Genomic DNA, 25,543 nt, shown 5'->3' on the forward strand with positions numbered 1-25,543 from the left:
AATTAGTGCAATCGGGATTCCATCCGGCCCTTGTGCGCCGGAGGTTCTTGCACTCTTTATATAACTTACCACTTCCTTTCCTGAAGGGGGGCCACATTCAGGTAATTCTAGAGACACGGGTTTAACCCCATCAGTCATCACGGAAGAAACTGGGCTATTGTTTCCATATGATAGGGAGATGTAATCCACCCAGTCCTTTTCTGGAATTGGTATGAGTAGAGCTCTCTGCCTTAAGTCGCAGTATTCCGCAATCAAGTGCCAATACCTTCTTGAGTCTTTGGCCCTTGCAGCTTCCCTCAGCCCAATCCACTTAGCATCAAGCTCCCATCTTCTTTTACTGAGCATAGAACGTCTTTTCACTCGCTTAAGGCGATTGATTTCCTGCTGCCGGCCAGTGAGGAAATGTATATGCTGTTTTCAGACAAGATGGTTAATTGCTTGTTTTAAAGAAGCCATATGGGACGTATCCTGTTTATACAGGTGAGGTTCAGAATATGTAGAACTTAAATTACAAATCTTCTCCAGTTGAGCCTCAAAGAAGGATATATTATTAGAGTGAATTAAACCCTGCTGTTCTACATGGGCCATCTTCACATTTGAGCCTACTTCAAGGATGCTTTTTTGCGTCCAAAAGGACCGACCATTTGCTTTATTAAAGGCGGCCATGCCCTGACAAGCATTCCCCGAATCCAGTGTGGGTAGATCAAAAGTCACTGTCATATCCACTATGCTATGACCGCTCCATATCAACGGGCAGACAAATAAATGATCACAAACCCCAAACATTTGGTAGGAAACAATCACATAGTTTAAAAGGCTCTGGGTGTGTTGTGAGTGAAAGGTAAAATGTGCTGTTTTGTCAGCGGGCACGCTCCCATTTAAAATAACAAGATCTAGGCTTCTGATGCTATCAAGCAAAAGAAACCCCGCTTATCTGTTTTTACTTTATTTGATAACAGTCACTCATAGACCTAGCCACTCACCTATACTGCCTTTCACATGCCCAGTCACTCATCCATAGTGACACAAACACTCAATCACCAACAAAGCTATACAGACATTGACTCACCCATACAGCTTCTCACACACACACTCACTACCCCATACAGGCACTGAATCACCCACTCACTCATCTATACAGGCAGTCACACACCTTCTCTGCCACACACACAGACACCCAAACAACTATAGAGGTAGTCAGACAGCCAGTCAATCAACCATATAGGCATTCACGCACCCACTCACACACCCATACAACACTTCGACATCAACTGAGAGACAGATACACACATTCACACAACCAGTCACTCATCCATACATTCACTGAGGCACCATATCACTCACTTATACAGTTAGTCATGCACCCACTCAGTCATTGACACAGTCAGTCATACACCCACTGTTTCACAAACACACCTTGGTATGTATATTTAACACTCAAAAATATTTTGAAAAACACTCACAGTCACCAGATGATGTCATGAGTGATGTCATCCCTGATGTCATTTGAGATGTCATCAGTGATGTCATGAGTGATGTCACTGACCATGTTTTGAGTGATGTAATATGTGAGGTCATAAGCAGTGCATTTTCGGGGTCACGAGTTATAGTTAGCTCAGCTAACAATAACTGATGAATTTCTCTGGTTTTGTACGAGTGAAATGTCAGCCTAACTAAAAGGTCCCTGTAACTATATTATGCGCCCTGCCATGCACTGCTAATGACCTCACATATGACATCACTCGTGACATGCTCTATGACATCATTTATGACATCACCAATAACATCTCCAATTACATCATTGATGACATCACTGATTACATCTTCAAAACAGTATGTTAATTTGTTTTACAGTTTACATAGTGGCAGATGCCTGCCATATTACTTTTCTATGTAGTTTTGTACAGCCTGGGTCTAGCTAATGGGGGTAAGGGTTTACAAAACGCATGTGCTCCTAATGCACCTTTGCTGTCTAGAGGTATTAAACATGCAAAAAATGTTTGCATTCAAGAGTAACTCTGTGTGCAAGTAACAGTTGACTTGTATTTATAATGCTCCACACAACTTTTTGGTTCTGCAGAAAACGTTTTCAACAGGAGAAAGATTCTACGTAGTAGATACTAACTTTTGTAAGCAGCCTTGAGTTAGTCGGGAGAATCAGGTCAGCATGATAATTTATACTTTACATAGAAGAGGGTGTGTTCCAGATACTAACCTATGTACTCATGCTTGTTTAGCTTCAGAAGATGGGCTATCTGTAAACATTTCACCACAGTGTAAAGGGTGCAGGTAGTATGATCTTTAGCACCTTCAGATCTTGGTTATTTTTGCAAAATAGTGTCTTTTTTGACAACTGCTGCAAAGAATGTACACTGTTTTTAGTAGATTCTTTAGAATACTCTGTGGTGCATTTCTCATGAGAGTTTCCCTGTTTGCACACAGTGTGGTATAGAAAGAACCCTCTCTTTAGAGTAGACAGTACTCAGTTCTTTACTGATATCAACTTAGGGTCAGATGTAGGTGGCCAAATAGAGAGCGGTAGTGCTGAAATTCACAGAATTTCAGCGTTTGCGATCGCTATTTGGCTGCGAGCAATGTAGGTGAGTTTAAACCTACTAGCAAAATAAGGAATCGCAAAATTGTGATTCCTTATTTTGCTCTCGCATTTAAGGAATCGGAAATTGTGATTCCTTAAATGCAATGTAAGTAGCACAAAAGAAAGTGCACTTTAGCCTTAAGGAATCGCTAATTACCACCAACTTCAAGTTGGTGGTAATTAGCAATTTCCTTTAAAAAAAACACTTTTTGCTTTTTTTAAAAGTGCCATGTGACACACATTCATGCCCTTAGGGCATGTATGTGCGCCACATGTGCACACATGCACATTTCAAGGGTGCAACAGGGTGTCCTTTTGACACCCTGGCACCCTTGAAATAGCGCCCGCTATTTGCCATTCTTTAATACCGAATCGCAGATAGTGAATATCTTCCCATTCATTCCTATGGGCCTCCTAGCCCATAGGAATGAATGGGTAGGTATTCCTTACTAGATAATCTCAATTTGCGATTCGTTATTAAGGAATGTTAAGAAATCGCTAATATTTTAGCGATTCCTACCTACATTCAATTTTGCGAGTCCTTAATAGCGAATCGGTAAAATTCGCTATTAAGGATTCACAAATTTGATTTTACCTACATCTGGCCCTTAATTTCTTAATGTAGGTTTGGTGTATGTTAGGGGTTTGATACTGGTAAAAGCCGTCTGTAGTAGGGCATTTCTTTTGGAATTGGCATTTTCTATTTTGTCTTTTTCTGAACAGTTGTATACAGATTGAAAACCATACTGGATGAGGGTTTAAAATATACCAGTGGTTGATTATTAATGTGGACTATGCTACGTGTAAAGTATATGCTATAAGGTCAATGTTGCACATAATGCTTGTTTTCAACACCTCTAATGCCACAGTATATACACAGCAATATATGGGAAAACAAAGATTGGATGATTTTTTTAATGATGTGATTTGAGATGTCATGAGTGATGTTATAAATTATGTCATAGAACATGTCATGTGTTACCAACCACAGGGGCGGACCAAAAGCACCTGAACCAGGGGCAATCAATATTTAATCCAAACAGTGGTTCAAGAACCAATTATCTTACAAAGTACAACAATCACAAAAAATTACACATTATAATTATATAACATGTCATGGCTGTCATATGTGAGGTCATAAGCTGTGCATGGCGGGGGTGCAAGTTATCGTTAGCGCTGCTGACTTTAACTGGTGAATTTCTGTGTTTTTTTTAGTTCTACACATTAATGTTGTCACTGACAAATTCCCCCAACTATAACGTTACTTTAACATTTGTGTTTTTTCAGTGAATTTATATGTTTTTTTTGTTACAAAGATTCTTCTATCACACATAACTATAATCTCAGCTTTGTTTTTTCAGTGAATTTCTAGGGTTTTATTGTTGTAATATGATACTAAATTGCAATACGTACATGCAACCCCCTGCCTCGCCAGGCCTTTGGCTGAGCACTGCTGGGGGTTTGCTGCACTGTGACCAACAATCTCCCATGCAGCAAACCCCATGCTGTGCATGGCCTTTGGCTGTGCGCAGTGGTGGGTTGGTCATAGGGCATGGTACTGGGGACCCCATCCCGGTTTGTTTTTCTGGTTTTGAAGATCTTCCTCAAATAGGAATTAGGCATGTGCAGCGACTGGCTTTGCAACTGAGACCCCTTTCTTCCATTGCAGGTGTACATAGTAGGGTGTGTAATGGGACTGCCCTCTCCTTCCAGACCTCTCTCTTTCAGATGACGGGTGTGCGTGGTAGGTTGTGTGGAGATAGACTGGCCTCTCCACTGAGACTTCTCTTTCTGTGATGATAGGTGTGCATAGTAGGATGTGTGGATGGACTGGCCTTTCCTTTTAGAGCATTGTCTCAGATAACCGGTTTGCGTAGTAGTGTGTGGAGAATAACAGACCTATCCTTTCACATCTCTCTCTCAGAAAACAGGTGTGCTCAGTAGTGCATGGGGAGAGACTGGCATCTCCTGTCACACCTCTCACTTAGATGATGGATGTGCATAGTAGGGTGTGGGAAGGGACTGGCCTCTCCTGTCAGACCTCTCTCTCAGATGTAGGGTGTGCATGGTAGGGTGTGTTGGAGAGAGACTGACATCTCCATTGAGACCGCTCTCTCAGATGATGGGTGTGTGTAGTAAGGTGTGTGGATTGACAGGTCTTTCTTTTCAGAGCTGTCTCAGATGACAAGTGTGCATAGTAGTGTGTGGGGTATAATAGGCCTGTCCTTTCACACCTGGTTGGGAGGAACTTGCCCCTCCTGTGAGAGCCTCTCACTCAGATGACGGATGTGCTTAGTAGTGTGTGGGGAGGGATTTACCTTTCCTTTCAGGCCTGTCTCTTAGATGATAGGTGTGCATAGAAGTGTGTGTGGAGAGAGACTCCTCTGACACTTCTATCTCAGATGATGGGTGTGTGTAGTATTGAGTTGAGAGGGACTGTCCTCCTTGCTAACGCCCCTTTCTCTGATAATAGGTTTTCTTGGTAGGATGTGGGAAGAGACTGTACTCTACTCACAACTTTTACCAAGCCGATAGGTGGAAACAGTAGATTCTGATGAAACACTTCTCCAGTAATACTCCTCCCTACAGTAGCAAGTGTGCATACTACAGGGTATTCAAAGATCATCTACTACTTTCTACTTTTCACGATCATATGAGAGTCTTGCGAGATCAGACCATTTAAAGAAACAAATTTGTCTTCTAATCATCACAGTACTTATCTCTTACACGCTTCCTCTCAAAAACAAGGACTACAATATGTATTCCTACTGATAGAGTGAAATGAGAACTCATCTACTCCTTTTTAGTATTCATAATCCCGCGAAAGTCCAGCAAGATCTTAAAAATGACGTAAACACAATATACATTTATTATCTTCACAATAGTTATCTCTTAGACACCTTCTCTCTAAATCGAGGAGGACAGCATGCCTTCCTGCTGCCAGTTTATAAAGGTTTTTAACTTTATTTCCACATCACCCCAAGTTTGTCCACAGGAAAACACTAATGCCATCCATTTAATTTCTAACATTCAAACAGCCAGCCAATCAGAGCACTCGCTATCACAAGACTCACGGGAGCCTCTCACCCCTGCAAGAGAATGAAGGTCCATTGAAAATCTGCGCCTATCGACCAATGATAGGCCTCCATTTTTTATTTTATGCCCTCGCGGGATGCCTACAGGACTCTCAAGAGCCCAAATGCCAAAATATACCAATATTCTTTTCCCTAATTCCTTCAAAACTACTGAATGGATTCACACCAGATCACAAAAAGCACAATCTGTGGACCAATATTTAACTTCCTGCTAAATTTGGTGTAATTCTGTTCAGCAGTTTTTGCTGTAGCCTTGTCTAAAAAAAAGTCTATGGAAAATGCCTGGGGATTTTGCATTTTGGGACCCCTCTTTTTTCTCAGCCCCGCTTGAGGGATCACCCTGAAACTTTCCATGCACAAACGTTTTAGAAAGTTTTGTGGCAATTCGTCAAACTGAGGCAAAGGTATTAGCAACACAAAAAAACACTTTTCCTATGGAAAAGCAATCCTATCCATACCAAGTGGCGACTGCCACTAGGTAATATATACATATTTATTTAACAGCAAATTCTAAGATCATATATTTGTTGCATTTCTAAGCAACTATTTAATTTCAATATACTGTTGCTAATTTAAGTTAAATATAACAAACAGCATTTTCTGCTGCCAACACTTATTTTAGGACAGTTAAGTCTTTACACATGCAGTTGTTAGATTATGTTTGTTGATTATTGCAATTCTTAAGTGATAGGCACATAGAAGGACTACACATTTGTTTGGTGTATAAATTAATTGCATGCTAAATACACATCATGAAACAACAATCCATGGTCTCCTTGGTGCTAGTGCTGCCATCTGTTGTGGTGTACTGCTATTGCGTGTACTATATAGTCATGGGTTTATCCAGGAAACCTTGTACATCCACTGGTCATGGAGACGTTTGCTGAGCACACCACCTGCACAATGATTAAATGAAAGTGTGTTATGTTCCGGTATGCCTCAGACTTGACATTTGATCAAGGTTAGATGTGGACAGTCAGTCGCTCCAACCACATATCGAACCCTCCTAAAACACAGAACTCTGCCTTCAGTTCATTAATAATATTTCACTCAAACTATCTGTACTAAAAACTAAGTTTGTAGAAAAATGTGTAACTGTACATTATGCATTATTATCATAATTGAAACGTATTTCTTGTTTAAAAAATAATTACAATATAATGTTATCATTTTATATTTTGATGTACTCAATTTTTGTAACATAAAAAAAATATGAAATACTAATTTTATATGTTATTGTTATTTTTTAATATTAAATTAAAAAATAGTCAACCAGTAAAATATTATCGAATCAGTGATTCCATTTTTTTGTGCTCCGTTTTTTCATTGACACACTAAGGTGGACAATGTATTGTTTTAGTTTAATATTTTTGTCTAGTTTGAGAGCTTTTACAACAATGTTTAGACAGCTGCAGTCAATGGCTCAAATAGAGTGACACACTGAATACAGTGGGAAATGTTCTGATTATTTAACCAGTGATATTCATTACTGGCAAATCATTTGGACTTTTCCCACTGGATATATTGTGTGACCCTGTCCCCTCCGAGCTACTGACTGCAACTCACCACATGCTTTACTTCATTCACTTAATTCCTACTGGGGGCTAGTGTAAATAACCTAAAATAGCTGGCAAACAAATATCTAATCTGCTATACACAGACGATGTCATACTTCTAAGCCAAAAAAAAGTGGGATTACAACGCCTAATAGATCGATTAGCTTCATACTCAAAAGAAAACGGAATGGTGATAAATGAAACCAAGACTAAAGTTATGGTTATCACAAAAAATATAAGATTAAAACATAAATCCAAATGGTTTCTGGAGGATACCCAACTAGAACAAGTTTTTAGGAGTATTATTTGATGAAAATGGAAACTTTCGCCCACAAATATTAGAAATACAAAGGAAAGCAAATGCTTTGACAGCGGCATTCAGGATACTGCAAAAATCATTAGGAAATCTTACTTTTCGCCCCCTTTTAAAGGTTATATCGGCAAAACTCCTCCCCACTCTTACATATGGTAGTGAGGCATTAAGTGAGGAAGATACCGTGTCTATAAATAATGCAGTCTCAAAAACTTTTAAATCCCTTTTTCATCTACCAAACAATGCATCACCCCACAAATAAGGCTGGAATTTGGTCTAAAAAACCAGTTGTACGCAAGAAAGGGCCCATTTATCAAAGCATGGAACAGGATAAAAAATGATCATAAAAACCAATTGTCTCAGCTACTATGGCAATAAATAAATAACAACAGAAAATTACAAGCCTGGAAATATTTAAACATAGCTCTGGAAGAATTTGATGTGATGTCAATCTGGAACACCACAATAAATAAGGAATCGTTTAAAAAGGCAATCAACAGAATAACAAATCATCTATCAATTATACGAGATAAAGGCATATTGGCAAAAAGAAAACATGCATGGCCAATAATTAGTGGGTTTACAAAAAAGCAGATTCAACCTTATTTTGAAATACCATGGGCATTAAAAACAAACAAATCTTTATTAAGGCAAGATTTGGTGTACTCCCTGGACTATGCCATCTTCCTCCATGGATGAAGTCGGAGAGGGGTACAGTTTGCAGATTGTGTAAAACCGGAGAGGAGAATATTGTCCATTTGTTTTGTAATTGCCCCGAACTGCAAACTGAAAGGAAAACTATACTTAAAATACTTTTTAAGGAGCGAGGAATAAGGACATGTAGGCAAGCTTTGATAAGGTGTCTGCATCCTAATGATATAAGCATGAATTCTGCTTTTGTAAAGTTTTTATTAAGAGCAAGAGCCAAATTGGAGGATTATAATTAAAAAAAGATTTGCACAGTATGAAAACTTGTTTACACTTTTGGTATATTTTTATTGTAACTGGTTCAGAATTTGATACTAAATTTTTTATCTTCTTTTAGTTGTTTTATATTATAGTATATATTATATGTATAATGTCGCATTGTAAGATTTGAAGTGATCAAACAATAAAGAATGATTATTATTACTGGGGGCTAGTGCATACTCACAGTTTCTAAAAGCAGCAGCTTGCCACCAAATTGATAATCGTAATTCGCATGCAGGAGAACAATATGGAACAGGAACAAAGGCTGAGCTGGAGACACATCATGCGTGCAGTGTGGGAGATGGCAGGGAGGAAGGTAGACTGCGTAAAGCTGGCAGGCCTTCTCAGCTGTCAGTCACTCTGCGGGCGCTGTACTTATAGCCAGGCACTGAGCGCCAAGAGAATATTTAATTATTAATGTAATGTTTTTATAGAGTACTTAGTCTCTTGGGCCCCCACCAAACCCCCTGAATGCACCTAATTTTAGCCTGACGAGTGTCAGACAGCACAGCACGAGTGGGAGGGTGCGAGTTATCACGCGCTCTTGGAGGTAGAGATGATGTGCGAGGGTACCGTGCCGTGGATCATGCCAAGAGAGATCGAATGGGGGTGGACAGGAAGGGTTGGAAGCTGTGATGGAGTCGAGGGAGGGAGATTTATATAATAATATTAAAATAGGGCAAAACATTAGCAGATGTATCTCTTGTCACTGACAAATAGGTGTTATTGTTAGCCAAGGTATTCACTATAATGTGGACGTTGATTGTTGGGTAGATTTTTATCTGTTGCCTAAAGGTAACCAAAGAGCAGGGGCATGGCTATCGTTAATGCAGCTAGTGCAAAGGCACTGACACCGATGGGTACAAGGGCCCACTACACCCAAATTATGAAAAGTTTCCTTTGCTTCCATAAGGACCAATGACAGTGGGTGTGCTAAGTTTGGTTTTCTTGCAAACATCATGTTTTTCTCAAAAACACACGTAAGGTCATATACGAGTTGGATCTCTTTATAAAACTTAGGACATTTCGTACTAAAACAGTAGTGATAAGTCACTCAAGCAGAAAAGTTAAGCAAGGTGTGCACTTGTGTACCTGTTAGACCTGTCATCATTGGCGTGGGTTTCCCCTGTATTTTTGCCTTTACCTCCTGGTATTTTACTGTGTGTTGGACTTAGTTTTGCTGATATAGATGCTTTGGGCACTTTGTCACTGCTGTTCAGTGCCAAAGTGCAAGTGCGCCCTTTATAAATTATTGTTATGGATTGGTAAATTCCATGATTAGCATATTTGATTTACTACTCAGTTCCTAGAACAGTGCACTGTGTGTGCCCAGGGCCTGAAAAATCGAATGCTACCATTAGGCCTGTAGCACTGATTATGCCACCCACATAAGCAGCCTGTAAATGTAACTCAGGCTTGCAATTGCAGAACCTGCCATGTCGACCTGACAAGTGTACCCACTTGCCAGGCCCTAACCTTCCCTTTTCTTACCTGTTATTCGCCCCTAAGGTAGGCCCAAGGTACTCCTGTGGGCAGGGTGCAGTGTATGTGAAAGGTAGGACATCCCCTGATGTGTGTGGCATGTCCTGATAGTGAAATACTACCAATTTCGTTTTTCACTATCGTAAGGCTATCTGCTCCCATAGGATAGAAAAGGGAGTTTGCTTATAACATCTTATAAACATAACTACACCTGGAAACAAGGTAGGAAAGTAAAGGTTAGTATGCCTGAACTCAGAATGTTAAAATGCATCTGTTGGTGAGGGGGATGTTTACATTCTATGTTTGAAAATACCACTTTTAGAAAATATGTATTTTTTCCTTAGCCATCCAGTGTGCCTCAGCTAGGATGTGTATTGACTATCTGACTTTGGAGTGACAGGGGCTGGAGATGTAGAGTGACTCCAGAGAGTCAGGGTGAGTCAGGGCTGGGCTGAATAGACCTGGGCTGCATTTAGAGTAGTGGGAGGAGATTTCCTTTCACCAGAATGAGCCTGGTCTGCCTTCCACAATGTTGTCTCCACCTCCTGCCAGGAAGCTGCACCAGAGAGGACAGAACTGGTTGGATGGGTGAAGGATAGCAAGGCCAATGATTTTCAGGAGCTCTATGATTTGGTTGCATGGGAGCACTTGTCAGATAATTGCTTTCCAGAGCTACACCAGCACTTGATTGACAGTAAGTTGACGGATCCCAGGAAGCTTGCTGCGGAGGTGGACAGCTGGGTCAGTACCCGGGTCCACAAAGGTTGTGTGGGAGACTCCGCCAAAGGTGGGCAGGGTCACCAGCAGAAGAGATGGGGGGACAAGGGTAAACAGAAGGAGTTCCAGAAAGGGCCCCAAAGTAATTCCCAAGGGAACCAAGGGAAAGGTTCCTAGCTTCCCACTGAAAAGAAGCCATGGGTTCCTACAGGTAAGCCTGGTCGGAAGGGCCCCAGGGCATGTTACAGTTGTGGTCAGGTGGGTCCATTCCAGGGGGACCCTAGCTGCCCCAAAAAGGTTACCACCGCACCCACTGGTGCACCACCCAGGGAGATGGCTAGTGTAGTCTTGAGGAAGGAGTTGGGTGCCCAACAGGGGTGGGGTCCTGCAAAAATGCCCCTGGTCTCTTTAGGAGACACTGAGATGGTCCCAAGAGCTCATCTTCCTGATAACACTAAAAAAAACCAGGCAGTGGATGACCATCCGTGGCCATAGTGTGGAAGCTCTGAAAGACACTGGAGCCAGTGTGACAACTGTCAGTTCTTGCCTAGTGTCTGAGGATCAGGTGGTCCCCAGCACTTTCTACCCAGTAGTAGCAGCTGGCAACACTGAGTGCTTCTTCAAAGTGGCACAGGGTCCCTTTTTAGTGGTGGGGGGGTCTCAAGTACCTTGAGAGTACCTGTGATGCCTGTTGACTGTCTGGTAGGTAACGATTTTGAGAGCTCCTCTTGGCAAAAGATGGAGCGTAAGTCTCATTTGGCGATGTTGGGTCAGCGGTATGAGTGATTAAGAGAACCTGTAGCCTGAAAGTGTGGCCCAGGTGCCTGCCAGAAAGAGAAGAGGCAGTGGGTGCGGGAAACTGGCCCCGAAGTTCCCACAGTCCAGGAGGAGGCAAACCTTCAGGGGGATGCCCTGAAGCCTACAGGGGAAAGAGCGGCTGAACTAGGGGACCTACCTGAGCTGACCCATTGGCAGCAGGAAGGAGGCCCCGCCAGCGAGGAATTCTGCCAGGTGCAGCATAAATGCCCTTCTCTTGTTGATTTGCGGCAACAGGCTGCAAACCGGTCAGCAGGTGATCGGTCTGGATCACATTAGATTTACTGGGAGATGGGTCTCCTGTATGGTGAGCCTAAGGTTGCTGAGCCTGGGTCAGCCCGTGTGCCGGAGGTACACCAGCGCTTCAGAGTCTTCCCACGGGTCTGGCTCATGATGTGCCATTGGCAGGAAATTTGGGACAGGACAAGATCTTTCAAAGGCTTGTCACCCACTTTTACTGCCCCAAATGCGTAAGAACTCTGACACTCATTGCAGGTCTTGCCAGACTTGCCACGCAAGTGGCAAGAATGGGGGGAAGTGCAAGGCTCCTTTACAAACTTTTCCTGTGGTCAGCACCCCTTTTGAGAGGGTGGGTATTGACATTGTGGGGCCTCTGGATCCCAAGTCAGCCATGGGCATCGGGTTCATCCTGGTCTTTGTGGACCATACCACCCAGTACCCGGAGGCCATCCCTCTCTGGACTGTGACAGGTCCCCCTGGTGGGCCGTGCATTGATTGGGATTTTCTCCCGTGTGGGGTTCCCACGAGAGGTGTTGTCCAACCGTGGTATCAGCTTCATATCTAAATATATGAGGTCCCAGTGGCAGGAGTGCGGTGTTACCTACAAGTTCACCACTCCTTACCAGCCCCAAGGTAATGAGCTGGTTGATATAATCCACTGGACCCTGAAGAGCATGATTATGGGCCTTGGTGAGCCCATGAGGTTTAAGTGGGATACCCTTTTACCATGCCTTTTGTTTGCTTACAGAGAGGTACTGCAGAAGTCCTTAGGGTTCAGTCCCTTTTTGCTCCTGTATGGGCACCCTGTAAGAGAACCTCTAAGTCTGGTCAAAGAAGGCTGGGAGAAAGCTCCCAGTTAACCTCCCCAGGATGTATATAGCTACCTGCTGGTCTTCAGAAACCAGACTAAGCGCTTCAGGCAACTCGCTCAAGCAAATCTGAAAGCCAGCCAGGAAGAGATGAAATGGTGGTATGAAAAGAATGCCACTCTGATCGAGTTTCAGCCTGGTCAAAAAGTGTGGGTCATTGCCCCAGTGCAGCCTTGTGCGCTCCAAGATAAGTGGACAGGGCCATTTGAGGAGGTGGAGCGCGAGAGTAAAGTCACCTACCTGGTGGACTTGCAGACTCCAAGGAACCCTTTGCAGGTCCTGCACGTGAACTGCCTTAAGCCCCACTTGAAAAGGTCTAGAGTGGGCATGCTCCTAGCGACAGATGCTGGAATGGAGGAGGAGACTGAGCCTCTTCCTGACCTACTGTCTGCTAAGGAACATGATGGGTGCGTGGATGGTGTAACACTCTCCGCCCTGACTCCTGGACAGCAGAGCAACTTCTGCCAACTGTTGGGACAGTTTTGCTGCTCTGTTCTCCCTGACCCCTGGTGACACTCAGTGGTGTGTCCATGATGTTGACACTGGGGGTAGTCCTCCTGTAAAGCACAACATTTACAGAGTGACAGACAGGGTAAAGGCTTGCATCAAGGAGGAGGTCTCCAAGATGTTAGCACTAGGGGTGATTAAGCCCTCAAACAGCCCTTGAGCCAGCCCAGTGGTCTTGGTCCCAAAGGCTGCCTCACCCGGTGCCACGCCTGAACTCCGGTTCTGTGTGGACTACAGAGGGCTCAATTCAGTCACCAGGACTGATGCACAACCTATCCCCAGAGCTGATGAGCTAATAGATTAGTTGGGAGCTGCCCAGTACCTCAGTACGTTTGACTTAGTGTCTGGGTACTGGCAGATTGCCTTAACTGATGAGACAAGGAGAGATCAGCATTTTCAACGCCAGAGGGGCCCTACCAATTCCGGGTGATGACCTTTGGGTTGAAGAATGCCCCTGCCACCTTTCAGAGGTTGGTCAACCAGGTGTTGAGGGCTCTGCAGAGGGCAGGCCTCACGAGCAAGGCAAGCAAGTGCCAGATCAGGCAGGATTCAGTGGTGTACTCAGGACACCAGGTAGGGAGCTGCCATGTGGCACCCCTACAGCCCAAGATTGATACCATTCTGGCTTGGAACCCCCCAAGACTGAGACAGAGGTGAGGACCTTCTTAGGACTCACCAGGTATTACAGGAGATTCGTCAAGGGCTATGACACCATTGTTGCCCCCTTGACAGAGCTGACTTTCAGGAAGCAGCCCAGGAAGGTGACTGGACTGACGCCTGCCAATAAGCTTTTGATACCCTGAAATCTGCCATGGGCACGGCGCCCGTGCTCAAGGCACCCAACTTCTCACAGGAATTTGTGGTGCAGACAGATGCTTCAGAGCATGGTGTGGGGGCTGTGCTCTCACAGCTAAATTAGGAGGGCCTAGACCAACTCGCAGCCTTCATTAGTAGGAGTTTACTTCCAGGAGAACAGAGGTGGAGTGCAATTGAGCATGAGGCTTTTGCTGTGGTCTGGGCGCTGAAGAAGCTGAGACCTACTTGTTTGGGACTCACTTCCGGGTTCAGACTGACCACAGGCCCCTCAGATGGTTAATGCCCCAGTTACTTACTGGTAATCTTCATTACTCCGAGTATAGTCATCCTCCCCACATGAGTTATGTAGTGAGCTTTAGCTTCATACCAGAACACTCCAAAGCAAATTACCATCCCATGCCTCCCATCCCTCCCCAACATGGCTGACCACTGTCACCCATGACCCAGTATAAGGGAAGGGTCGACCCACCCCACTACCTGAAGAACTGCCAAGCCCCAAGAACCACATGAAGCCGATAGCCAAACAGGGAGGGAGGGATGGGAACTCATGTGGCGAGGAAGACCATACTCGGCGTAATGAAGATTATCAGTAAGTAACTGGGGCATTCCCTCCTCGTAACTCTTCCTCGCCACCAGAGTTACATATTGAGCACATACCAAAGCCAAGCGGCTTCATGGAAACTCGCAAGACCCCACTGAGAAGACAGAGATGCCAAAGAACCATGACAAATCCAAACAACACAGATGAATGGATGAAACCACCCAATAGACAGGCAAACACGAGCCGGAAGAACCAGCCCCTAGAATGGCTACAGTGAAACCCCCTCCGCAGAAAGACCATCCAAAACCACCCGGTAATAAGCCATGAACATGAGCGGAAAGAAGCAGGTCACAGCCTGACAATCACCCCGATAGAAAACCCTGTGAAAAGAAGCCCAATACACAGAGAGAGTCCGGGTGGACTGACCCCGAACCAGGGCCGACAATCCAAGACCCCCGAGACCCGTAGGTCAGCAAGAAAACCTGCCTAATCCAATGGCCAAAAGCAGACAGAGAACGCTTGTAACCAGACCACACGGTGCCAAAAGCAACAAACAAACCGGGACAACAACAGAAAGAAGCTGGCCGGACCAAAGGCACGAAGACCGCCTGACGGACATCTAAAAGCGAGAGGGAAGAAACAGCCCCAGCCTCTAGTACGAAGGAAAAGAGGGCAACACCAAAGTGACAAACAATATGCCAAAGCAGCAAAAAGACACCGTCCGACCCAAACACAGAAACACTGCCCGTCGGACCACCAACAGCGAGAGAGCAGATTCCACCCCAAATCCAATGACCGGAGGGAAAGAAGGAAACAAAACCCTCTGGGCTCAGCGGACAACTGAGGGGACCGAGGGCAGACGCAACACAAAACGGTCCAGCAGGAACCGCAAGTACGGAGGAGAGCGCAGAAAGGAACCCAGCACCTCCATCCGACCTGCACACATGATGGCTACCCAAAAAACACCAACATGGTGAGAAACAGGCAGGCCACGGACCCCAGCGGCTCAAACGTCCCCCCGAAAGGGATCCCACCACCAATGGAAGAACTCAGGATGGCTCACGGCAAACAGACGCAGGATGCCCTAGCAAACAACTCCGAGGCAACCCACTCACCAAAGGAACCAAACCGGCCAACTGAGAAAAGCGGAACGCCTACAAGGCCGCCCACTGAGCCCGAAGAGCAGGAGGGACAGGTCCAATGCAAAGCCACCATCAAGGAGAGTGAACACCCACCAAGGGGCCACAGAAACCCCTCAATGGTGAGATAAAACAGAAGAGCCAGGTGAAAGGATCCCCAAAGCAACATCACCGTCAGGGAACAACCTCGAACCAGCAGGCACAAACACACCAGAGCCGAAGAAGAGGACGCAGAACCCACACAAGAAGAGGAGGGCCCTGCAAAGGGTAAGGAAGAATCAGGAATGCACAGCACCCCCGCTCAACCAACTCCCACAGCAGAGGAAACCAGGTGAGCACCACCAACAGAACAAACGTCCCATCCAGGCCAAACAAGCCCAGAACCCGCTTAGGCAATCGAAACTGAGGAAAAGCGCAAAGCCGGGAGCCGGGCCAACGGAAAAACAGCGCCACCAGCCACCACACCTCCGTACATGGGAGGAGCAAACAGAAGAGAGGCAAATGAGCAGGGAACCGAGTAAACAGCCAGCCAGCATCGGGGACCCAAACCGCACCCGGAACAAAAGGTACACAGCCACCCCCACGGGGACGGAAGCCATGGGAGAAGAAAAACCTGCACCAGAGAAACTCCATGCAGCACTCCTTCACCCCAGCCAAGGACAGAACAACCGTGACAAATAGCTAAAGGGAGCGAATCCAGCAAGACCCCTGGAGAACGAGGCAGGTGAAAACCGCCCAGACCAGAAACAAGAAACGCCCGCATGGCTGGGGCAAACACCAGACCAACCAAAGGAACGGCCAACAAAAGCGGGATGAGAAATCCGCAAGCAGGTGGATCAAACAACCCTGCACAGACCCGGAACCCAAGGACGCCCCACAGCCCCTCAGGCCAGCAAAGGCTGCAACTCCACTGGAAGGGGACACCAAAAAAGGAAGACCGCAGGCCGCACCTGCAGACACGTGGGATGAAAGCCGCGAGCCAGACCTGCGACCCATCAGAAGGGGAAAAAACTGGACACTTCCAACCACAAATACAGATCGGACTGAATCCGTGGTGACACAACCACCAGCGCAACGGAATCCAAGGAACAAGGAGACCATTGAGACAAGAGAGGCACACCAAAGGAAACAGACAAAGACGAGCCCAGGGGAGCAACAGGCAGCCACAGCGAGCAAAACCAGCACCCCCAACCACAGGAGCCAGACGGGACCCCAGGAGGACGAACCGGAACCCGAGATGGCCCAATAGCACCTAGACTCACCGGCCGGGAAAAGCCTCAAGAGAAAGACGACGCAGAGCACCGCCAGGCAACAGGGCACAAACCATACACTGTGGAGGAACCTGACCAAGGCAGACAACCCCCACACGAAAGCCAGTGGGGCAGAGGACAAACCAAGGGGGAGTGCCCGGAACCAGAAGAGCAGGCCCCCACACACAAAAAGCAGTGCCAACGACACAAAGGGGGACAGACCCATTGAGGTAGGCAACCAAAACCCAGAAGAACCAGAAACAGGATGGGGAAGACTCCAAGACCACACCAACAAACTGGAACCAGACAAAAAGGCCCCGCAGGAGAAGAACCTGAATGACTGCCAACAGCGCTTCTGCAAGCACAGACAAAGCGAACAACCGCAGCAAAGGCGAGTGCCTAACCCCCGACCCGACAAAGCCAGTGCTACCAAAAGGAAGCAGACCAACCAAAGAGCAACAGCTCTCCGGGAATGAGCCAGCAGGCCCACCAATTGAAAACAGGAGTCACCGGGGCGGCAAGGACCCATGGCATGACCCACGGATCGGAGACAGAGGCCACCCAGGATGGGAGGATAGGCAAAAGATGGCCCCAAACCGAGCCCCAACAGCCGGGATCAGAGGAGAAGCACGACTCGGAAGTGTGCGCAGAAGCCGCCCGACAAGCTGGGAGTTGAAACCGGGGCCGCGGCCACGCCATTGGCCATGGAAGGGCAAGCCCACCAGAACCAGAAGCCCACACAGCGACCGCCGAAGCGGCCCAGGGAAGGAAGGACCCGTGCCAATCATCTGACATGCAGTAGGACAACAGCCCCTGGAAACCCCATGCGGTCTCCCAACCAGGTACTAACCAGGCCAGACTCTGTCTAACCTCTGAGAGCATACAAGAAGAGGAGCATACATGGCAGAATGGCCGTAGGCACAAAGCCAATAAAAGGAAACAAACAGGCAGGGACAACACAGTCAACAAAAATGCAGCCTCGGCCCGCGATATACACAAAATGAACACCAATACCGAGAAACCTGCCCGTCCCACAAAAGCGGCGTAACCCCCTCATAAAATGCACAGCATCAAGGAACTTAAGAACCCTTATTTACTGTCTGGCTTAGAAGGCATAAATGAAATGCAGGCATACCGCTAGGCGCAGTGGCGCTGAATAACAGATGCATACCATAGTCACCCAACAGAATGACACACAATAAATCAACCTCAGAAGGAGAAAAGGAAAAGTGGACCAGGCGGGATCCAAACCAGTGACTCTGAGGACAAACACAGGCAGCTGCAGTGAAAGCAGAAGGCCACTGAGCCACCAGACCCGGCAGCGAAGGAGAAAACCCAAACTCAAAGAAAGTAACAGTGCCAGCAGCATCGACAGAGAACCCACAACAGTGAAACACCATGAAAAGAACACAGAACCTCAGGCAGAAGAGTCTGCAACCCAACCACCAGGCCACTGAGACTCATAAATGAAAGAAAACAGAAGGGAGTGGGAACGGAGCAGGACGCCAACCACAGTCGGAAACATACATGCACCCCCCGCAGCCATGAGAGGCACGAACCAGGAAGGGAACAATGGCCATCAGCCCAAGAGAATAATCAGTAGGCATGCCAAATCCGCACCCCCGGAAACACACAACCCCTCAAACAAGCACCCCAAAACAGCCAGGGAGCAACAGCCACAAAGACATGACCGCAAAAGGGAAGAAGGACCATGGGCCCAGGAGCCGCGGCAGGTGCCGCCCCCGAAGGAACAACCAACCGGAAAACATGAAGGCAGACCGGAGACAGGAAAAACTGCCTACGCCCAACCGCCACAACAGGAGATGCGGAGGAAAGCGTCCTGCGCCTCATGACCTCACCGAGAGGCGGTGTGGAGGCAGAAAGCGGTCGAAAATAGACTGGAAAGAGGCGAACATGCACAGCAGCCTCCAGCGGGCAAAACGAAGCTGCATGCTTGTGACCCCCGCCGGAGCAGAGCTATTCCCAGCAGAACGTAGGGCAAAACCAGGTGAGCATGCAAGTGCAGGGCAGCACAAAATGCCCGATATCCAAGCCGGCAGAGCCCGCTAGAGCAGGACAGACCCAAATAGCAGAGCCCCAACCAGCAGCGCCCGCAAGTGCCAACAGTGCCTGCAAGAGCAGGGCAGCCACAACAAACAGAGCAGAGCCCCACTCGCCGTCGCCCGCTAGTGACAGCAGCGCCTGCAAGAGCAGGGAAGCCACAGCAAAACAGAGCAACAGAGCCAGGGAAGATACCACAGCCATCAGCGGCAGCCCTCATTCGTGGGGGGAACCCAGAAAAGGAGCCCGCTAGGGCAGGGCCTCAGCCCTAGGGCCATGGGACCTGTTAGAGCAGGACCCCACAGAAACGCGCTCTGGAAGAGTCTGCAGCGCAGAACAAAAGAAACAGGTAGTGCGGTGGGTCGACCCTCCCCTTATACTGGGTCAAGGGTGACAGGGGTCGGCCATGTTGGGGAGGGATGGGAGGCATGGGATGCTAATTTGCTTTGGATTGTTCTGGTGTGGAGCTAATGCTCACTACGTAACTCTGGTGGCAAGGAAGACTTACGAGGAGGTAATGCAGATGAGTGGTGAGGACCCAAAGTTCGTTGAGGTGGGTCATTTCCCTACAGGGGATGGACTTCACGGTGGAACACCACCCTGGTACAGAACACGCCAATTCTGATTTTTCTCCCTTAGTGAGGAGAAGTTCTCCCCATATTTCAGCTGGAGGGAACACATGTTAGACCTGGCATCATTGGCGTGGGTTTCCTCTGTATTATTGCCTTTGCTTCCTGTTATTTTGCTATGTGTTGGACTTGGTTTTCCCACTGCTGTTCAGTGGCCAAAGTGCAAATGCGCCCTTTGTAAATTATTGTTATGAATTGGTGATTCCATGATTGGCATATTTGATTTACTAGTCAGTTCCTAGTACAGTGCACTGTGTGAGCCCAGAGCCTATAAATCTAATGGTGCTAGTGGGCCTGCAGCACTGATTGTGCCACTCACATAAGCAGCCTGTAAATGTAACTCAGGCCTGCCATTGCAGTGCCTGTGTGCAGTGTACTACTGCCATGTCGATCTGGCAAGTGCATCCACTTGCCAGGCCCTAACCTTCTTTTTTCTTACATGTTAGTCACCCCCTAATTAGGCCCAAGGTACTCCCGTGGGCAGGGTGCAGTGTACATGAAAGGTAGGGCATGCCCTGATGTGGCATGTCCTGATAGAGAAATACTGCCAATTTCTGTTTTCACTATTGTAAGGCTATCTGTTCCCAAAGGATAGAAAGTGGAGTTTGCTTATAACATCTTATAAACATAACTACCCCTGGGAACAAGGTAGGAAAGTAATGAAGTAATGTTTAGAGCCAATGCAACATACACTGCCAGGTCACCCATGTTGTTTGCATTTTTCTGCCACCACTGTGTAGTGGGTGAATCCAACTATAGGAAGGTCTTCCAGTGCTCAGGTCTCCTGTAATGCAAATATGTCACAGAAGACCCACTCTTGTAGTGGAAGACCTTCTTTGAGAAGTTTCTTTTTTCCAGCTATGTTCCAGGATTGAATTAGGATACCTAATTTTTTTTGTTCTTTGTCATTCTCAGTTACTGGTGGATAGTGTACCCGGAAGCCAGTGCCAGTCATTTAAGCTTAAGTTGTTTACTGGTTGCCAATCTATGGCTTTTCTGTTCAAGGTCGCAAGTGAACTTCTGCTTCCCTTAGCGCTCTCTAGAAAGGAATAAACTTGTTTAGTAACCAGGAGATTGTTGAGATCTTGTTTAGGTTGAAGTAAGTGATTATCAATCAGAAGAGAGGCGTAGCGAGGGCTTCTTGGTATAGATAGTTTTATACCCCAGTCCACAAATTGTTGTGAGCTGTTTAAGATTAGCTGGGCAATTTCTGCCGTACGCCATGTGGTTAATGTTTGTTCCCTTGAGTCTTTTCGGTCTGCTGTAAGGAACTGGACTGCCAGGAGATTGGCCGTATGTATCAGTTTTAGGTCCAGGATTATTTAGTTTAGTTATATCCCTTAAACTTTCCTGAAATATGCTCTCCTTTGATACGGGATTTATCTGGTTTGCACTATGATATTGTAGTTGTGCTTGTGATAGCTGGTTTCCTGTCTTATGGCAATGATTCTGGAAATCTCTGGTGAGTCTGTATTCATCTTTTTTATTTCCTGCTGCTGTGTGAGCCCAGTGTATTATCAGAGCTGAATGTGTGTTCTTTTATGTCTGAAGACGTGTTTGTATTGTTGACAGGTTTAGAACCTACTGTTATTCTGGGTTAAACGCTCCGAACTGCAGGAAGAGAGTGTGCTGTTGGTAAGAGGTGCGAATTCTAAGGAGCTTGATTTTTACTTTTTTTTGGTCCTTGTCTCTCTGTTCGATTCTTAAGTTCTTGTGCGCGCAAACCAACTCTGTCATCTGATTTGCGTATTTCCATTTCCTCTTGGGAGTTAGCATAAACCAAGACAGCGGAGTCAGTGGTTTGGATTTTGAGAGACCCTGAGGGTTCTGTGTTCATTCCTGCGGACCTTTTGATGAAGTTGGTTTGGATTACCTGTGGATTAGCAAGTGTTGATGGCGATGGACTTTCGTCTAAATTTTTAGTTTGACGTGATGTGGTAAAGATCTAGTTTGGTGAAGCTTTCAATAGTGTGTTCCCTTATTCTATTTCTTGCTTTCCTTTCTCTCTCTTTTTTTGCCTTGTGGATTGCACCAGTGTGTTTGAATGACCTGGAGAAACCGTTGGTTTCGGTATCTGCTCGGCGTTTACATATTCAGCCGTTTCTGCGGTAGAAGACTGGGTTGTGCTATTAACTCCAAGTGTGGGGATTGGCACTGCTGACAGAAGCTGTCTGTTTAAAATAGGATCGGTATGGGCTGTAATGATACTCTCCGGTTGAGAGTTAAAGAGAACCATGCGTTTGTTTAGACAAAGAATCTGGTTCATTAAAGTTGGTAGAAAGCTTAGCTTATCTAGTATTGGGCCACATGCACATGAAGTGGGCTGCGGAGAGTATGTGGGTTGTATTCTCGTTATTACATTGGTTAAGTTGTCCAGTTTTGTGTTTAGCGAAGCTTGTCTGACTGCCTAATCAGTGTGTCTGTTGATGCTTGCAGTGCTTGCAGCAGCAGGGATAGGAGTTCTATCTGAATCTGTGTCGTGGCCCTTGCCCCGCTGTCTTTTGGGGGAATTTGTATGGCGTTTTCCTTAGGTTCAGGTGGAAAACGTGTTCCTAAATTGGCAATTAAAATGGGCTCTGTGGCCGGGCAAGGCTTAATGGTGCGTTTTTGAGGCAACATTGATTGTTGAACTGGCCCATTATTTTGGTTATGTAGGAGTTCTTCCATGTCCTCTCTTTGCGACTCCTCAGGCAAGGCCTCTTGCGAGTTTTGTTTGAAATTATTAGTGTGTGAGTAAACCGTGTCAATTTGTGGCATACGCAGGTTTAGCCATGAAAGAACAAGATCCTCATTGCTCAGTTCAGAAGTTTGGGAGAGAGATGTGTGACCTTGGTCCTGAGCCTTGGAGAGTGCCCCAGGTGGCATGTCCTGTGGTTGGTTCTCTTGCTTAAGTGGCTGCTTATGGTTTCCCTCCATCTTCTTTTCTTTGCACTCAGTGTGTGCAAGTGCTGTTGTTGTTGAGATGTTATCTCCTTCAATTATAATTGAACTAAAAGGCAGCACATTGCTTCCCAATTTTATTATTTTCTGTGGGGTCGATATGTACAATTACTGTTGTTGTAGAGGTATATTGCAGGATAGTAGCACTGTCAGGGTGTTTCCTGCTTTGACTGTCCGCTTGGGGACTTAACTCACAGGAGTTCTGAGCCGCATTAGCTGATTGAAGTGAGATTGTTGATCCTGTTAGAGTGTTGGAGAAGTTCTGCAAAGATTACTAAGCCCGGGTCCTTAAGTGCACTGAAAAACCCCTACTGGGACCCCTCCTGGGGTGGGTGCAGTAAAGGCCGAGTCCCTCAACCCTCAGCAACGGGGCAAGAGAGAAGCTCTTAACCCCACAGTGAGCTGCTACAGTCTCTCATTGTCTTTGAACGCCATTCATCCCTCATTCTATTCACTGCTCTCTATCTGCTCTCCTTTCTGTTTTCTGCAGCAGGAGAAGCGGAAAGCAAGTGGAGCGACAAGCGGAGACAATGCAGCTCGTCTGCAAACTGCACCCGATCCTGGTCAGGCCGCTTCCACTGGCTGCCGGGTCACTCACTTAGCAGCCACCTACTAGTGATGGCTGCACTTGTGCTAGGCCTCTCAAATTGCTTGCTGGCCCCGCAACCCATCTGATTGGCTTGATGGCCGCTGGACTGCTGCTGCCACTGCTGAAATCTCTTGCTCTTGAGGGACTTTTTTTTGATTAGCAAATTTTTATTTTTTGTGCAAAAGAACACACATAAATGTACATACAACCGTCCAAAGGAACTGGCATCAAAATGACATCTCTTGGGTTCATAAACACTCAATAGCAAGACCTCCCACCCCCTCCCCGACCCCCACACTCCCTCCACATGCCTCAACACCCCTAGATTATACCCCCTAGCCACTTCCCCCATATTCTGCTAAACTTTTTGGGGCAACCCCGCGCCGAATACATCATACGCTCCTGCGTCGCACACCAGTCTACCCCCCGTCTCCATGTAGCGCATTTGGGTGGATCAGCCCGCTGCAAGGCGGCCGCGATGTCCCTCTTTGCCACCACCAGAGCGGTAGTTAAGAAGAATTTCTCATTACGGGTACCGTCCAGACCGTCCGTTATCCCCAGCAGGGCCAATTTGGGATCATGGGGGACCTCCCACCCCAGTATCTCAGTTAGTTCAGCTTCAATCTTGCCCCAGTAGGCTCCCAAGCGCGGGCAGGCCCACACCATGTGGAAGAAGTCCGCCGGGTCTGCCCTACAGCACGCACATGAGGCATCTGGAGAAAGACCCGCACGGTAGAGGCGTTCTGGGGTCAGATAGGCGGTGTGTAGGTAATAAAGCTGGATGAGCCGCAACTTGGCTGATGAGGTAATCGTCCTTGGTGCCATAAGGGCATCCCTCCAGTCAGCATCGTCCAGTGGTCCCACCCAGGCCTCCCAGCGCAGCTTCATGTCGTCCCAGTCCGTCGGGGTGTTATTGACCAGGATCCGGTAAATACGGGAAATTCCCCCCTTCCCCAGAAACCCCAACATCACCTGAGCTTCGGGTGGGCTATGATCAGGGATCCTCGAATCCAGAGGTACATGAGATTGAAGTGCGTGGCGCAGCTGGAGATATTTATAAAACTGCGAGGGGCACAACGAGAACCGATCCCGGAGCTCCTGGAAGGAGCACATGCGACTCCCCCGCCACACATCGCCTAAACAAGAAATCCCGAGGAGATCCCACGCTCGAAAACCTCCCAGCCCCGCGACCTCCCGCAGCCAAGTGCCATGCCAGAGCGGTGTAACATGAGTATGTTTCCCCGACCATCGGGTATGCCGGAGAGCTGCACGCCATACCAAGAAAGGGGCCCGTACAATGTCCGGAAGCGCCCGAGGAACCGCCGCCCCGTAGAGCATATTTTGGATGGAAGGGAACCCCAGCAGCTGTACCTCCAGCCTGTAGGCCGGGTCATCCCACCCGCCCGAAAACCAATCGTGGACCACCAGGAGCTGAATTGCAAGATAGTACAGATAAAGGTTGGTCATGCTCAGACCTCCGTCATATGATGGAATCCGGCACCGGCTCAAGGCCAAACGGGCTCTACCGCCTCCCCAGAGAAACTTGGTCGCCATTTTATCCAAGTCCCGGAACCAAGGATGAGAAAAAGAGCAGGGCGTGTTCTGCAGCATGTACAGGAACTTGGGAAGGATCATCATCTTGTAGAGTGCAATCCTCCCCAGCGGGTTCAAGGGGAGCGATTGCCACCTCGCCAGGTCTGATCTGGCTTTATTGACCACGGGGGCCACATTGAGGGCCCAGCAGAGCTCCGGTAGAAGGGTGACCCAGATCCCCAGATACTTAAAAGAAAGTCTCCGGAGGGGAATATCGGACTGCCTGTCGAAGCAATCTCTAGCTGGATGCAGCGGAACCAAGACCGATTTCCTGGGGTTGAGAAGGAGACCCGATGCCTGACCAAACCGGCAAAGAATCTGACGAACAAGAGGACCGGAGATAGCTGGGTCTGAGAGGTACAGGAGGACATCGTCCGCATACAGAGCTATTTTATCAGGAGCCATGCCCGGCCAGTCCCACCCACGAAGAGCAGGATCCGACCGGATCAGAACGGCCAGGGGTTCCATTGCCAAGGCGAAGAGGAGGGGCGAGAGCGGGCAACCCTGATGCGTCCCCCGCCCGATGAGAAACGGGTGGGATAGAGCCCCATTCACCAATACTCTGGCCTGTGGAGCCGCGTACAAGACCTGGACCATGGCGCGAAATTGAGGACCAAACCCCATCCTCTCCAGTACCTCTTCAAGGTAGACCCACCCCACCGAGTCGAAGGCCTTCTCAAAGTCGACTAGCAACAGGGCCAGGTAAGGAGAGAGACGCCCCCGGTGAGCCATGGCGAGATGCAGGCGCCGCAGGCAGTGCGAGTACCTCGGTTCGGCATGAATCCACATTGGTCCGAATGGACCAGTGAAGTAAGGTGCGTGCAC

Source organism: Triturus cristatus, chromosome 3_2 (assembly GCF_964204655.1).
Source record: "Triturus cristatus chromosome 3_2, aTriCri1.1, whole genome shotgun sequence".
Lineage (NCBI taxonomy): Eukaryota > Metazoa > Chordata > Amphibia > Caudata > Salamandridae > Triturus > Triturus cristatus.